This window comes from Heterocephalus glaber, unplaced genomic scaffold (genome assembly GCF_053883595.1).
Source record: "Heterocephalus glaber isolate CG9 unplaced genomic scaffold, H.glaber_assembly_v1.0 deba00001472, whole genome shotgun sequence".
Lineage (NCBI taxonomy): Eukaryota > Metazoa > Chordata > Mammalia > Rodentia > Bathyergidae > Heterocephalus > Heterocephalus glaber.
This window is the reverse complement of record NW_028258315.1, coordinates 23,545,217-23,562,498: the sequence shown is the minus strand read 5'-3', so window position 1 is coordinate 23,562,498 and position 17,282 is coordinate 23,545,217.

Genomic DNA, 17,282 nt, shown 5'->3' with positions numbered 1-17,282 from the left:
TCAACTTTGCTGTGAGTAGATTGTTATGTTTCACTGATAGTTTTGTTATGTGGCATTTTAGAAAAAGGTTTTTGTTCCATTCACATTTCTGAGTTCTCAGATACCCTTCTGGAAAACAAATTTTGAGATATTGTGAATAACCAAACATGCTTTAATAGATAAACTCTCTCAGTGAAAATGCAAAAAATATGTGTGATTTCTCATTTCAGCAGTCTGTTATTTTAAAATCTTAACATTGTCATCTCAGTTGGTCAGATAGTCTAACCTCTTCTTAAATAACTACTAAATGTCAATTTAGACAAATTATGATATATTCTTCATTTACCTCTGAGTAATGAATTTATTAGAGACAATAGCAGTAAGTGAGACTTATTTGTCTTTCTGTAAACTTCTAGTGAGGATAGGAAAAAAAAATCCGAAACAGCTCCAAGAGGGCTACAAAGTTCACATATATAGTTCCTCTTTTAGAATTTGAAGCCATATTCAAAGTTAAATTCCTTTTGAACAGAAATTATGCCATTGTTTTATGGCTTTGTGAAGCCTCAGAAAAATACACACTTATTTGTATTGTGGGCTCTCTAGCTGTGATGAGCCAAGATCACTGCAGATAAGTGAATGGGGTCAACTATCCTGGACAGCTTTTCATGCAGGGGGTTCACAGGTTGCTTGATATTCTTTATTTGCAACTTCTAGGGAGTATTTCTCTCTCTGACAAGTATTTGTAAAAGGATGGTAAACTTTCTGTTTTTGTGTTGGCTTAGTGTCTTTCTGCACCTATGATCCTGGTGCACAAATACAGTCATTCAAACATGATTGCAGAGCCAGCCACACTCCAACTGGCAGCTCCTAGGCCTACAAAAAATAATCTTCTTTCTCCTTATTCTTTGCCTCAACCTCTCCCCCTTGTTGTCCACCTGCTCCTCATCCTCATCTTCATCCTTATCCTCCTCCTCCTTGTTCTTCTTTTTTTGCTTCTGAGGACTGAACCCAGGGCCCAGTCCTTTATCACAGAGCTACACCCACAACCCATAAATCATTTTTAACAAGGGAATATCATTCCACTCTACCATAATTTACAGTATTTAACCTAATAATTACCTGGCATTGGGCCTATAACTTATTTCCACTTTCTGACATATAAATTATAACAACTGTAAATCTGTTCTTCTATATTTTTTGTTTCATTTTGTTTTGAGACAGGGTCTCTCTTTGTAGTTCAAGCTGGCCTCGAACTCATGATGATCCTGCCTCAGCCTCCAGAGAGCTAGGATTATAGAAATACGCCACCATGCCCAGAGTTTGTTTTTGTTTTTGTTTTTTATTGAGGTAGTGCCTTGCTATATAGCTCAGGTTGGCCTTGAACACAGTGTGTAGTCCAGGCTAGCCTCAAACTAGAGCTGATCCTTCTGCCTCAGCCTCCTAAGAGCTAGCATTACATCTGTGTGTCACTATGCCTGTTGTATGGTCCTATATTCTAAAAACCAGTCCCTTAAAAGTGCATTGCTAGGGCTGGGGTGTAGCTTAGTAGTAGTGCACATGTGCAAGGACCTGAGTTCAGGGCCCATTCTCAGCCCCAAAAGAATTCCTACCTCATGCTGTATTGTATTATATTCATACACTGCAGGAGAGGTATAAAAGCATCTCATTTTCATTTGTAGTTCTTTATTACTGTAAGTTGGAACATACGTTTCCACATGCTCTTTGGCTATCTATATTTCTCCCTTCATAAATTGTTCATGGCCTTTACTCATTTTCTATTTGAGTTGTGTGACTTCTTATTTGTTTTTAGAAGTATTTATTGAGGGCAATTAGGTTTGGCTCAGTTAAGATACCATAACCAAGTTTTCAAAACAGAATGGCTTAAAGGAAACAAAATAATTTCCTGTGATGTAAGAGCTTCAAGGTGAGCAGTCCAAGTTAGTAGAATAGCTCTGCCTTACAGCATCTTTCAGGGACTGGAGTTCCTTCTGTGTTGCTGCCAGCACCCCTAGGCTGTTGTCCTCTGCATGACTAAGCTGAGGAGAGAGAGCCCTGCATAGCACAGCACACTGAGAGGGGGAAAGAGTGTGGGGAGCCAGACTGGCCTAATGCATGCCAAACTACTTATTTTCCTTTTAAGTGAGAATTTAGAGTAAGCACCATCATACCTCAGTGCACATAATGATGAGATTATATTCTCTGGCTGCATCTCTATCTGCCCAACTGTGACACTCATCTATGCAGCAGATGGGGGTGGTTTTGGATGGCAGTCTGGACAATAGTGAGGTAATTTTCACTTGTACTTCCCTAAGATTCAGCTAAAATCTCTCTTGCTCTGGGAAATGTTTCATAATTTCTCTACCTTGTGAGAAAATAATAAAGTACTTCCTTTTTTATGCTACCATTTTATTCTATACCTCTATCTACAATCGTACCATGCAGTGCTTTTATTTAATTATGTGTTCTTCCCCACTAGAATGGTGAAATTCTTTTGAGACCATGTCTTCCAGTTTTATTCATTCTTCTTTCCCACTCACCTCCTAGCAAAGTGTCCAGCATATAGTAAGTATTGAATAAGTGTCTTTGAATAAATCAATCCATTAAACTAGCTTTTATTTAAAGCACTTTGCAACTTAAAAAACATTATATATGCGACTTGAGTGTAGCTCAGTGGTAGAGCATATGATTAGTGTGTACAAGGCCCTGAGTTCAATACCTAGCACACATGAGGGCGGGCACACACACACACACACACACACACTCTGAAAGTTACTCTTGACTTAGACCTTATGCTCATGCCTAATATAATCACTGCAGTCAGTGCAATAGCATGCTGTCATTGACCCAGTGCATTTTGTTTACCGTGGATATACATATATATATAAATTATATATATATATAATATATAATTTATATATATTATATATTATATATATTATATATAATATATATTATAAATATATATTCCCTCTCTCTGTCTCCCTCTGTCTCTCTCTTCATCTTTCTGTCTCTGTCACACACACACACACACACACACACACACACACACAGAGCAATTAACAGCAAACAAATGAACATAAATCATTTGTAGTGTTTGTTAGAGCAATAGATTCCTGTAGAAAACAAGAATTTTACTAATGTACAGAATAATAGCTAGATAAATTAGAGAGAACAAATACTACACAGCATTGTGATAAGGTTTTTTTTCAGCTTTCCTCTAGATTGTTTGTGGGTAAAAGTACTGACTTTCCTCTGTACTTTAAGGCTGAAACATTTCAAAAATTTCCTTGGACTTTCAAGTAGAGTGACATCACATCAGATTTTAAAACCAGGACAATTTTTTTAAGTGTTCTAGGGATGTTCCATTTTCATGACTATATAGCATTATTTACCTTGGCATTCCATTCCTTTGTCTCCTTTATTGTTAGATTAATGTCCATTTAAAGCATGGTCATAATTACCCCCACCCCCCCAGGGTTGCCAAACACTCTCTGTGTACATAAAATAAAAATTAAGGCAAGAAGAAAATGTGCGGCAAAGAGGAAAAGGCTTGATTGGTGATAAGTCCTCCAGGTTAAAGCTTGTTGTGTATAAAAGCTGGAATTACTGAGCCCAGAAGGATTTCAAGAGGCCATCTTGGTTCTGTCTGCCTTCTAAGCAAGGACATACACTGAAAATTATTCAATTTACCCCTAAACACTAAGGATAATGAAAAGCTCACTTGATTCTTAATTGAAAGTGAATTGAATTTTATGGTTCTAAAATTTTTTTTTTGGTACCAGGGATCGAACTTGGGACCTACTGATTTGTGTCTAATTAACATCAGGATACTAACATAACTCTATCGACTAACTTTCCACTTCTGAAAGCTGATGCTGAAGAAATGGTCAGAGATGTAAGCAAAATTTATAGACATTCCTCATCTAATGACTGAGTTCCTATCCTGTGACTAAGACTAGGTCATTAAATGGATTGGTTGCTAAGTGAGGCATTGTATATAGTATGTACATTACAGTACTACAAAGACAAGGTCAAAGGAAACTCCAACTTGATGACTTTGATTATATTTGCATAACTCTTACTTGCAGTAATATAAGGGAGCATAAAACTACAGTACTGTACTATGTACTGTATAGTACAATCAGTCAAAATTACAGTACTGTACAATAGAAGAAGGCACCACAAGGCTGCAGTTTCTGTTTTGTAAGTCCAAGTGATGGTAATAAATCCAAGCAGTGGGTAGTAAGTCCAAATGGTGCACTTTGGTCGTAATTCTGAACAGTTGTTAACTGGGTAGATTGTTAAACAGGGAGTATCTGTATAGTGATGTTTATTACAGTGTAATTATGATGGAGCTATATAACAAAACACTGTATGGTTGTAAAAATTGAGATGTCATTGAATATTCAATGTTTGGTTATTGTTTGTGACATGTCACTGTGAAAAAAATTTAAGATATAAACAGCATGTACAGTATGATCCCTTTTTTAAAAATAAACACTATAGTCCAAAAGAACATGCCAGCCAGGCATGGTAGCACATGCCTGTAGTCCTAGTATTGTAGGAGGCTGAGGCAGGAGGATCACAAGTTTGAGCCCAGTCCGGGCAATTTAGTTAACTAGTGAGACCATGTTTCAAAATAAAAAATAAAAAAAGGGCTGAGCAAGTAGCTTTGGGCAAAGACCCTGTGTTCAATCCCCAGTACTGTAAAAGAAAAAAAAAATTATGTGTGTGTATGTATGTATCTGAAGTTAGGAATATTTGATTGCTACTTTTTCTGCTTTATTGTATTTTCTATAGTGATTATTTGTCACTTTGACACAAAAAAGCAGTTATTTTTAATGCTGTATCTCTTAGGTTTGGGAAGCAAATGTTCAAATTATTCATAGTTTCTGAGCATTTTGGAGGATATATATACACATTTTTTTTAGTCTATAGATAAGTAGAATGAGCTTCCATTGCTGTAATTATTATATACATTATCTTTTTTTTTTTTGGTACCGGGGATCTTACTCGGATCCTTGTGCTTGTGAGGCAAGCGGTGGAACCATTGAGCTAAATCCCTGGCCCTATATACATTATCTTGAAGTAGCTTCATATGTTACCATTTGTATTTCTAATTCTTCTTTCCAGTGTCTTTCTATTATACTGACATTTTTCTTTTTTTTCTTAAAAACTTTTTTTTTTGGTACTGGGATTGAACTCAGGACCTTGCACTTGCAAGGCAGGTGCAGCGCCACAAAACATCTTTTTTTTTTAGTGAATGGGATCACATCCAGGTCCTCATGCATGTTAAGCAAACACTCTACTGCTGAGCTACCTCCTAGGTCATTTTGGTGATTTTGAGTCAGGGTCTGACTATGGAGTTCAGCCTGTCCTCAAACTCGTTATGTATCCCAGGCTGGTCTCAAACTCATGACGTCCTCCTGCCTCAGTGTCCCCAGTGCTGGAAATAGGAGTCTATCCCACCATGCCTGGCTCCTAGCCCATATTCTTTATTTTTTTGCAGTGCCTCTCTAACATCATTCCATTAGATGTGGGCTTCCCTATCTTGCAATCAATTCTGAAGGACGGATAGTTTTCTGTCCAGCTATTTCTCCCCCGAACTGCAGAGCTCCTCTGTCAGGTCTGTTGATTCCTTACTCTGATTTGGACTCATGGGCCATTGTGGAGAGTCCCTAAGAAGCAGAACAGGAAGCACTTTATCTTGGAGACAAAATATCGAGTTGACTACTGTAAGCAGGATTCTCTCCATCAGGCCATGGGTTGGTGAGAATGAGCATTCTCCTCTCCCAAGTGGGAGGTATTCACGCTCCCAAGTGCTCACCTGCTTCCCTCCAGGAGGCCTGTGGAGAGGACCCTCACAGGAGCCCTAGAGGGCTACAAGTAGGTTTAGGGGGCTCTGAGTTTTCAAAAGTATTTTAATTGACTCGCACCTTCCTTCTTTCCTTACTGAGTACTTCAGTGGGAAGTCACCAGGGCTGATGTCCCCATGTACTAGGTGCACGGAGCTGGAGCGGCAGTGTCTGTGTCATCCCAGGTGGGACTGGGAGCCAGGACAGAGAAAAGGGACAACCATGCAGAAGGGGGTGGGGTGGAGGGGACCCCACGAGATGTACGCAGGGGCTAAGGGACTGTGGGGACACAGCGAGGAGGTCGGTAGCTTACTTGAGGAGTAACCATCCTTCAGGAAAATGACCTGGACTTCCTAAAGAAATGGGCAATGCTGAGGCAAGGGTGAAGAAGGTGTAACATGATCCTGGGATACCTGGGGTCAGAAAGTAAGAAAATGATCAAACAATGACAAGAATATGTCAAAAGGACAGAAGGGTTTACATGAGTGGAGCTTGTACTGGGGAAATCTGATATAATTTAACTTTCAAAATAACTAATGATAGAAATAGCATGGTGGTGTATGGCTGTAATCCCAGTTACTTGGCAAGCTGAGGCAGGAGGATCCAGAGTTTGAGGTCAGCCTGGGAAACTTATCAAGACAATGTCTCAAAATAAAATTTAGAAAGGACTGGGGATGTAGCTCAGTGGTAAAGTGCTTGTCTAGCATGTGTGAGGTCCTGTGTTCAACCCTCAGTACCACAACATAATTATAACCCATTGAAGAAACTAGTAACCTGTGAGCTCATATTAATATAAATAAATGGAGAAATAAATGAGTTTCCTTATAACAGAATTTCAACTAACAAATAAAGGGAATTAAGACATCACCATTTGGCAACCATTGCTGTTACAATTAATTGAGCCAAGAAACATCAATAGATACAAAACTACCAAGCAAAAAACGTTGACATTTACATAGTCTTGGTCTGTATATTCCACCACTGAAAGTGGACTGCTGGGGTCCACTGCTAATAATAAAATCTTAAGCCAGTGTCCCTGAAGTGATGGCGAGTGAGTTCCTGTAGCCCAGTGAGTTCTGGCTCAGGGTTTCCGGTCATAACACAAGCACTAGTAATTCTCACCAAAACTACAGTGTTCTGAACAACTAAAAATATGTTCCAGATCCTAGATCCCTGCTTATTGAAGGAATTCCAGGTACTTGGGCCAATTCTTCAGGATGGGGCACCAATCCCTCAACAAAGGAGTCTCCAGTGGCTAAAACTGCCCTCGGGAGCTCCTTGGTGAGACTAAGGCAGGGCCATCAGATAGAAATGTAATGCAGTCCACAAATACAGCTTTGTACTATTAAATTTCCCAGCCCTCAAAAAAGCAAAAAGAATAGGTGAAATTAACCTTAATGATATATTTTATTCAACCCAATTATATCGAAGCTATCATCATTTCAATAATATGAAGATCATTAGTGCAATACTTTTTTTCTTTCTTATTTTGGTACTGGGGATCGAACTCGGGTCCTTGCACTTGTGAGGCAGGCACTGGAACCACTGAGCTAAATCCCCAGCATCATTAGTGCAATACTTACATGCCCTTTTAATGCTAAATATTTAAAATTCAGTGGTACTTTAGACTTAGCACACATTTGATTCTAATGAGCCACCTTCTAAGGGCTCAATAGCTTGTGAGGCTGAGAGGCTGCAGCATCCTTGTCCTGTGTGGCTCTAGGGTAGTGGTGGTGAACTTGTGGCCTGCATATTACTGTTTTTCTTTTAAGACAAAAGATGTTAGTGTATGACTTGTTTCTTTTAAACTAAAACCTCAGTATTCAGGTTTAATTGCAATGTTGGCATTCTGCGATAAGTAAGTGAGTCTTAGATTGCAGTTTGGGCACTTGTCTCTGAAAGGCTCGCCATCACTGCTCTGGGGTCCCAGACCCCCATCACCATGGCAGACAGGTTCTCAGAACTTTTCCTTCTAGGCAGGGTCAGCCTGTTCCCATGCTCCTTGATGGAACTAAATGCCAACAGACTTCCCTAGTAGTCCTGCTTAATGCTCCTTAAACTGGGAATTCTCTGCCCTAGGGCTCCAGGAAAACATTGCTGACAGCTCCTGTAGCATAAAGGACTCCACCAGAAATGCTGTCTAGGACAGAGGGAAGGAGTTAGAACCCATCCTAGGCTATGAGAGCATCTGCTATGTGAATGGGCTTTTGCCTAGGCCATGAGAGTAGCTAAAATAAGTTGGTGAAAAGTAGCAGAAGCAAAATAAGTGGGAGGGAAATACCTAAGTCCATGGTAGGAAAACAGGAGACAGAAGAGTGTGGCAGGAAGGGAGAAGAGCTCTGAAGGTTTGAGAGCACTCAGGGTGGCTCCTGCATCAGCTAGACTCAGAACACAATTTTGCTTCTCAGGCAAATTTGGAGCAGAAATGTTTAATGTGGGACTTTGTCTTCAGGGTCTAGAGCTGGGCTTCAGGGGGCCTTGAAGGATTTAAAATTATGAGCAAAGTATTGTTTACAGGTATGAATTACCCATAGAAGAGCAAACCTTGGCTTATGGTTTATAGGCCAGCAGGTAGAAAGTTAAAGTGAGAATTGTCCTTGTTCGAAGGCGGGGGATTTCTTGGGGCTTCTGAATCAGAACTGTCACTTTCCAGACCAGAAAGCTGAAATAGATATGTTGAGTCACTTGGCAAGCAAAACCTTCACTGACTACCAACTGGTGGAGATGTAGAAATGCAGGCTTCTGGGACCCTAGATGACCTCTAAGACTCAGGAAAACAATGAGGCACCTTCCACCCATTGAAAACCCACTTGAAGAGTTCTTGATACCACTCATCATTGGAGACCAGTTGACTCTTTCCTTCTCTGCCCTTATGAAGATCCTGATCTGTATCACACACTGGGTGCCATTCTAATCACATGACACCCAGGGCCTCTCAACCTTGCTGCTGCTGGCATTTAGGGCTGGTTAGTTCTTCATTGCCCAAGTGGGGAGGGGAGAGGCTGTTCTGGGCATTTTGGACCATTTGACAGCATCCCTGGCTCTGCCCATGAGATGCCAGTAGCATCATTTCTATCCCTGCCCCTACAGTTGTATCACTCACAATTATCCTTATTTATTTATTAAATTTTATTACAAAAATTTTTAATAGTGGTACATATTTCTGGGGTACAGTGTGATATTTTAACACATGTGCAACGTGTAATGATCACATCTAGGTAATCAGCATTCCTGTCTCCTTAACATTTCTTTATATTTGAAGCCATTGAGTTCCTCTCTTAGTTCTTCATAAACAATAGAATGGTTACTGTAAACTAGAATAGGAGAACTTATTCCTACTAACATTATCCAAACTCACTCTTTCCCCTATACCCCCTTGCCTTCCCAGCCTCTAGTAACCACCATTCTCCTCTCTTCTACTTTGATGTCAACTTTTTTTGGCTTGCATATGAGAGAGACATGCAGTATTTGTCAATCATAACTGTTTTTAGACATTGCCAAATGTTGGTTTGAGGCGGAAGGACAAAAATCTCTCCTGGGTAAGAACTACTGCCTTCTACAGAAGCTATTTTAACACAGGGTGGAGTATTAGATTAAATATCAAATTGGCAGAGACAAACAAATGTGACTGCTATATTGGCACATAAATGGTCAGCTCTTGTATCCCTGGATTTTTCATGCTGCAACGTTTCCAAATAAGCAATGGGTTAACTGCCTTGAAAGAGAAGAAAATAAGAAAGGAAACATTTCACTCTCCCTGTTCTTCGAGGCACTCCTGAATTCTCCATCAGAAACAAGTTGAGCCTTGCATTTTCCTTTTTGAGCTGCAAAATATAGGTTGTCAGCTTCTCCAGCAGGATGAGGAAGAGTGCAATTAGAATCTCTGTCAAATGAAGTTTGAAGTTCCCGTCAAACAATGCATGCCAGTCAGCAATTCTCACAAAAAGGACCTTCCGCTTTCTTCATGTGCTTGTACAGGAAGTTTTAAAAGAGCCTAACACTCACTGTAAAATGAAAAAGAAAAAAAATCTGTCCTTAATCGTTATCCCTTAAAATTAGCATGGTGGAGGACAATTTTTATTTTTTTATTTTTTTATTTTTTTTTGGTACAGGGGATCGAACTTGGGACCTTGCGCTTGCGAGGCAGGCGCCGGAACCACTGAGCTAAATCCCCAGCGGAGGACAATTTTTAAAACTCACTTTCAAAGAAAAAAACCGAACAAACAACAAAACTGGTCTTATGCAATATTTCAGATAGAGCTGATGAGCTCCAGAGGGCCCCCCCCCCACCGCCTTTACCTCTCCTCCCCACATTGCCCAGAACCGAGGTACTCGTGCCAAGAATACAAATAGGGAAAAACACACTGCGAGCCAAACCTTAGATGTAGACAAATGAATTTCGTATGTCTTCAATCTTAAGGTCTTCACTATGTGGAAATAGTTTCCCAGGGGCTGGGGCGAGCGAAGCCGGGACAGAGCGGCAGCGGGAATGGGCCAGCCCACAGTGGTAACTTAGGCTACATACAGGTAGAGCCCCAGGTGGTGCCGGAGCGGAGCTCCATCTCCAGGGATGATGGGGTGAGAGAATCTTGGCTCCCCAAGGCTGTGCCTCTGTGGGAGAGGCTGGTGCCCGGGAAGGGGGCAGGGATCTACCACCCCCACCCCCCTGCCCCCCACAACCCCCCGCCCCCCGCCTGCAATTTGGGCCACAAAGAAAGGTGCTAGGTATGGTTAAAACGAAAGTGACTTCATCCTGGCCGAAATGTTCCTAGTTTACCTTAAGATACTATCAAAGGCTGGATTAGACGTTAATGAAGCATCCATGCTAAAGAAGAGTCTGGCTTCTCAGTCCTACACCGCGGAGGTGTTTGGCATCTCAGAAGAAGAGTCCAGCCAGCAGGGAAGTTTCCCTAGGATCTTGCCCGCTGACTCCCTGGGGGACAGGGTTAAAATCTGGAGGTTGGGAGTCCCGAGGTCTCCTTGGCCCTGCCCCAGCCCGGGGCAGCAGTCTGCTTTCTCCTGATCTCTCGGGAAGTCCTGCGCCTGGCTAACAGCAGGGCGCATGCAGAAGCCCTCTGCGGGGAGTGGAGCCCCAAAGAGCAGGGTTCAGGATGCAGCTTCCGCTTTACCCCTTTCAGCAGAACAGAAACCTCTGGCCTCATGACCTCTCTTGGTGAGAATCATTGTCTTGCTTTGAACTGAAGGCCTCGCCCGAGTTGTCGGCTGGGTAAGAACCCCTCTGTGGAGCTGCTGACCGGCAGAGCCCTAGACCCAATTGGGTGGGCATGGAATGGGCACAGAGAGCCATGCTGCTAGTGAGCGCCTCGGGGGACCAAGTCGCTGCCCTCTGAAAGGTTTGCTGTGTGATTAGTCTGCCCACTCTGGGCACTAGGACTTGGATAGCTGTCAGCTGGCACTATCGTTTTTTTGTCAGAGGAGCTCTTAATCCAGGATTTAATGAACTTTCTTTTACTGTTGTCATTAACAATATTTATTTCATTATCTTTAGGCAATGTAGTTCTGGGGATAAATTCTCATCCTTCTTTCTTACATGTGGCCAAGGGAATAGTTCTGTTCTGTGTCTCAGCTCCAGGGTTTTGGTTGGTTGTCCGGCATGTGTTGTTTATTGTCTTATATACTGTACTGCCGGTGGCTCTGCATTACAATGCTTACTCTGTCACTGGGATGTTATCAATGTTCACTTTAATATCCAGAGAGCAGGAGCCAGGTTTCATTCTGACAGTGAGCACTTGGGTTCTCAGGAGCAGACAAAATTGCTTCCCACTTCTTGCCTCAGATTGTTGGCCCACATTCTCCACTGATCCCAGCTTCTCCATGGATCCCAGCTTCTCCACTGTCCTCTTTCTGAGAGTGAGGTACTAATTTGTGTTCTAAGGGACCTGCACAATACTTCTGGTAATCTTCAGTTCTCACTGAATAAGTATCTTTAAATATATTGAAGTTCCTGTAGGTGATTTTTTTTTTTTTTGAGACAGGATCTCACTATGTAGCCCAGGCTGGTCTCAAACTCACAGTGATCCTCCTGCCTCAGCCTCCCGAGGGCTGGGATTACAGGTGTGCACCACCGTGCCTGGCACTGTAGGTGAATTTTAAGTGTTGCCAAGTGTACACTACCTGCTACCCCTGGTGACCTTCATCCAGGTATAGTAGGTCCATGTCAACTAATATGGAACTTGTTTACATGGACATTGGTTTCTTTATATTCAGAAACACCACTAAAATATCATAACATAAATATCTGACCTTGTTTATTTAATATAAAGTCTTGAGAGTGTATTTAATATAAAGCCTCAATAGTTCCCAACCAGGTTTCAGTCACTCTGACCCTACCTGAGTCTGAACCAAGTGCTCCCCAAGCCACATCAGCCTGGTGCTCCAAACTCCCAACTTGTCCCCATGAATGTATCTTGCCGATCTCACATGGCTTCTCCAGGTATGTACCAGCTAATCTACCCGATTTCACACCTCCCAGGAAGTTCTTTTTTTTGGTATGCGGTGAACCTCTGTCTGTCAAGGTGTGACCTGACTTAGTTATCTGATGAGGCCGGTGTGTGGTGTTACCATCAGCTTCAGCTCCTGGATCCCTGCATAAGTCTGGGGCCTGCAAAACCCGAAATTTTAATCAGTCATTAAAGAGCAGAGAACACGTGCCTGTAGCTTAAGTCATGCCAACATACTTTGCTCCCCTTTTCTCCTCCTGTATCTATTCAGTGAAAGAACTATTTTCTTTGCTGTTGTAGCTTTTGGACAATTGTCTCCTTTTTCTCTTTTTTTCTTTTTTCTTTTGGTGGTACTAGAGATTGATCTCAGGGCCTTCACACTGAACTATTTCCCTAGCCCTCTCCTTTAAAAAAATTTTTTTTAAAAATTTTGAGACAGTCTCACTCAGTCACTAAGTTGCCTAGACTAGATTCAAACTTGCTATCCTCCTGCCTCAGCCTTCCCAAGTGCTGAGAATACAGGTGTGTACTTATACCTGGGGCTAACTGTCATTCTTGTGGTCACTGGATTCTCATTCCCTTGAAGTACCATTATAGTATATTTAAGATATTTTACTGAAGATTTGAAAGTAAAATAAAAGAACTAAATGCAGAAAGTAAAACATGTGCCCCAGGCTGGCCCTTAGTCCCGCTGCTCCTGCAGGTGGCATGAGGACTGCGGTTGTTGTCCTCCTCCTTCCTTCTCTTGCACCCACCTTCATCTAGGTGCCAGTCACTAGGAGCTTTATGTGTCCTGACTGGTGTAATGAAAACACCCTGGGCTGAGCGACCTGTAGACAGTAATGTTTATTTCTCTGGTTCTGGAGGCTGGGAAGCCTGAGATTAAGGTGCTGGGAGACGGTGAGGACCCGCTTCTAGCTTCACAGTCCATCTTGCTGTGTCCCCAAGGGATATGGGGGCTCCACTAGGTCCCTTTTGTGAGAGCACTCATCCTACCATGAGGACTTCACCCTCAGGAACCGTTTACCTGGCAGAGGCCCTACCTCTTAACACCTTCCTGTTGGGGGTAAGGATTGCAAAAGAAGAATTTGGGGCAGACACAGCATTCAGCCCAGAGCTCTGAATCTGCTCCCTTCTTCCTCAAACAAGAGTCCCTTTGCCCTTTACCTTCATCCTGAGGTCTGCATCCTCATCACCTCTTCTTATTTGCAGCCCTGGGAAAACTGGGAGTGAACTTCTCCGCACAGGGCCAACTTTTGAGTAAGACAATGAGACACCATCGGGTACACCTTTTAAGGGAGCATCAGCAAACTCAGTGATTGGGCTGCGGATGTTGCTCAGTGGTAGAGTGCTCACTTAGCATGCAAAAGAGGCCTAGGTTCAATCCCAAGGACCATAAAAAAAAAACCCCAAAACAAAACAACAAAAGACTAAATAATCAAGAGCAGTGAATTTTTTTTTGAGGTTGCATTTTTTTGTCTTAGGGCACATTAGTGATGAAGATATTTGTTTCATTTTAGCATATTCATACACATGCTTGTAATATACTTTGCTCATTCTACTCTTATTATCCTTGCCCTCCTCTTGCTCCCTGCTCCTCCAATTCTCCTCCTCTTCTCTCATAGTCTCCCTCCCCTAGATTCCTTATAGGAAGAACAATAATATATTAATGCATTTTTTTCTTGGTACTAGCAGTGGAACCTAAAGCCTTCACACTGAGCTATACCCCTAATGGTTCATTAGTTTTATTCTGAGACAGGGTCTCACTAAGTTGCTAAATTTCACAGGCTCGGCTCAAATTTGCCATCCTCCTGCCTCAGTCTCTTGAAGTGCTGGAATTATATGCATGTGCCAGCAAAGCTTTAGGGGTATTGCATTAACATATTATTGTTCTTCCTATAAGGAATCTAGGGGACGGAGACATGAGCATCATCATGTGAATAAAAGTTAAATATGGACAAAACTTCTCAAAGAAGGGTCAGCCCATGATGAAAAGCTGTTTGGTCTGAAAAACCAGGTAAATTGTACATTTTGGACTGCTCTGCTTTGTTTCATGCTAATGCCTATTCAGTGAGTGAGTTGATTTTCCCATCAGAACATAAAGTGCACATACAGGGCTGGGGATTTAGCTCAGTGGTTCCACCGCCTGCCTCACATGCGCAAGGTCCCGAGTTCGATCCCCAGTACCAAAAAATAAATAAAATAAAATAAATAAAGTGCACATAATCTGAATACCTTTTGATACTGAAGCTTCCTGCAGTGAATACAAACAACATCATCTGTATTTCACTGATCCAGACAGATGATGACAAATGGCTGCGTGAACACATTGTAAGTGGAATCTATGTAGTCCCTGCTTCCCATTATTTTTTCCTGTCAAGGAATTATTTTACCTTCTATTCAATTATATGAGTATTGCTTTATTATTATGGCATGATTTCTGCCTATCTCTGAGCACTTGTGTCTTCTCTCTCACAAGCTCACCCTTTTTCTTGTATTGTAATCTGCTCCCATAACCACTCAGTTCCTTTTGTTCTCAGAATATTCTTCTCCAAACATTCTTCTTCATGTTCTCGAGAATATTCAAGAACATCTTGGACTTCTCTCCCAGCCATTTCTAACTTTCACTTGGTTCCTCAGTCTTTGGCTTTGTTCAGCAGTCAGTTCACGGCTAAGTTACAGCAAGGTCCAGCGTGAAAGGGGACAGGTGAGTTCCTCACCCAGGAAGCAGAGTAGCTGCTGTGGCCCGTAGGCCCTGGTGCCTACAAGGAGCAGTGACCCGGAGGCCGGAGGCCCAGTCAGAGCCACAGGAGTCAAAGGACTGATGAGGTCGTCAGGGCTGTGAGGTCAGGTGGCAACTGCTCCGCATGAGGACATCAGTGAGCTGGTGAGGGTGTAGAGATCACCCAGAGGCATTGAGGCTGCCATGGCAATAATGGACCACTCTCCCAGAAGGCTGGAGGAGAGAAAATGGAGCAAGTGAAGGTCCCTCAGGGCCTCCCCGCCTGAGAGGTGTGCATACACTGAGGTGGAAACCCCAGCCCAAGCTCCCTGCATAGTTTCGGGAGTTTCTGGGAGCAGGATTCACATGGGGCATCAGGGGAGCGTGAGGGTTCTAGGGTTTGTGGACCCCATAGTCTTGCGGAGGCAAGGTAACCTGCTGAGAGAGAGACAGAGACTCTGAGGACATCCTGTTCTCAGGGAAGGAAAAGAATTGACAAGCTGAACTGAGAATCCTTCTGGGATTAGAAATCTGTGGTGCACACTCTAATCTCAGCTACCCAAGAGGTGGAGATAGGAGGATCACAAATTCAAATGTAGCCTGGGCAGCTCAGCAAGACCCTATCTCAGAAGAAGAAAATAAAAAGAGCTGGGATGTAGCTCAGTATAAAGGTCCTGGGTTCAATCCCTAGTACCACAACAAAAAAGAAAAGAAGAAGAGAAGGAAGATATTATACCTTTGTGAAGACACTGGTTCCCGTGCTGTACTTCTCTCCAGCATCCCCAAGGCACCTGGTGAGAGAAGCGAAGGCAGACCTCTGGGTTAATCCAGGCTCGAGTGTGCAGCAGATTGCACCGGATCCGGTGCTTTATTTTGAAGTCAGGGGAAAGGGAAGAGCAAGCAGGTAGGGCTGCACATAGGCAGTGGCCTTGGTGGGCCGTGGGCTGCAACAGGAAGCAGGAGCATGGCCCAGGTGACTACAGGGGGGATTGGCCTTCTGCACTAGTCTTAAGCACCTTGGGCGATTTTAGTCAAACTCATGAGGCCACCTTCATTTTCTCCTTATAGGGTTTCATTGTTTCACTGTAGTTCTATCCGTCAAAAGTGGCTGCTCTCTGATGACTTCACATTCTCTCCTGAACATCCTACCCTCTGGTTGGTGTCTTTCCTGGTTCTTTTTCCTATATCACAGCTCAGGACTGCCACCGAGTGGCCAATTAGTGCAAAGTTCCTGAAGTGCCGGGGTCTCTTCCACGCAGCCAGAAACAAACAGAAAGCATTTGCCTCCCTGCTGCGGAAGGTATGGCAAGAAGACTGCAAGCTGGGTGCAGTGTTGTACACCTGTAACCCCAGCTCTTCGGAGGCTGAGGCAGGAGGATGAGGAGTTCCAAGCCAGCCTGGGCTACATACCAAATTCAGGTCTAGTTTGGACTACATAGTAAGACCCTGTCTCAAACGACAACAAACAAAAACACACAAGAAGAAAAGAAGAAGAACACATCCTGTCAGGAGTTTGGAGCACTCTTAGAAAGTATGGAAGCCTTTTTTGGACACACTTCATTGACAGCCAAGTGAGCCAGAAATTAATACTAAACTGGGAGTGAAAGTGGAACAGGATTTTTTAGCAGATCGCCCAAATAGAAGAGAATTATTTTTACTTCCTCCCTCGCCCTTAATCTGAGGCATCTCTATATCTTTCAGGTCTCATAAGGTTGTCAGGTGACAGCTGTTTGACATTTATGCAGAATTTTAGGATATGATAGCTATGGGAACTGAGTCTAGATTCACCATTCGGATTCTCTCATAGGACTGAGGATTATCATTTACAAAATGGTAGTGTACCTTTCAATTTCAAGTGGACTTTTATAATTAAACACTAATTTAAATAAAATCTTATGTTAGTTTTTAAAAAATAAATTTTATTTTATTTTTATCTCATTCCTCCCTCAAGTCCCCTGCCCTCCCTGTGAACAGGGAAACTTTGTTTCTATTTTCATTTTTTTTCTCGTCCCTTCTTTCCTTTCTTCCTCCCTCCTCCCCTGTTCCTCTTCCCATTTGAACATTTTCTTCCCATTGCCCAATATTTATTATACGTTAAATATTGGTTTTATTACTAAATTTCAGTTTTATTACCAAGTTTCAGACACATTTATGGATGTACTATTCCAGCTTTTGGAATTGTGGATTACCTTTTTCTCTCATAAATTCTTATTTATTTATTGGGAATACCAGGGATGGACCCCAGGGCCTTTGCACTGAGCTATA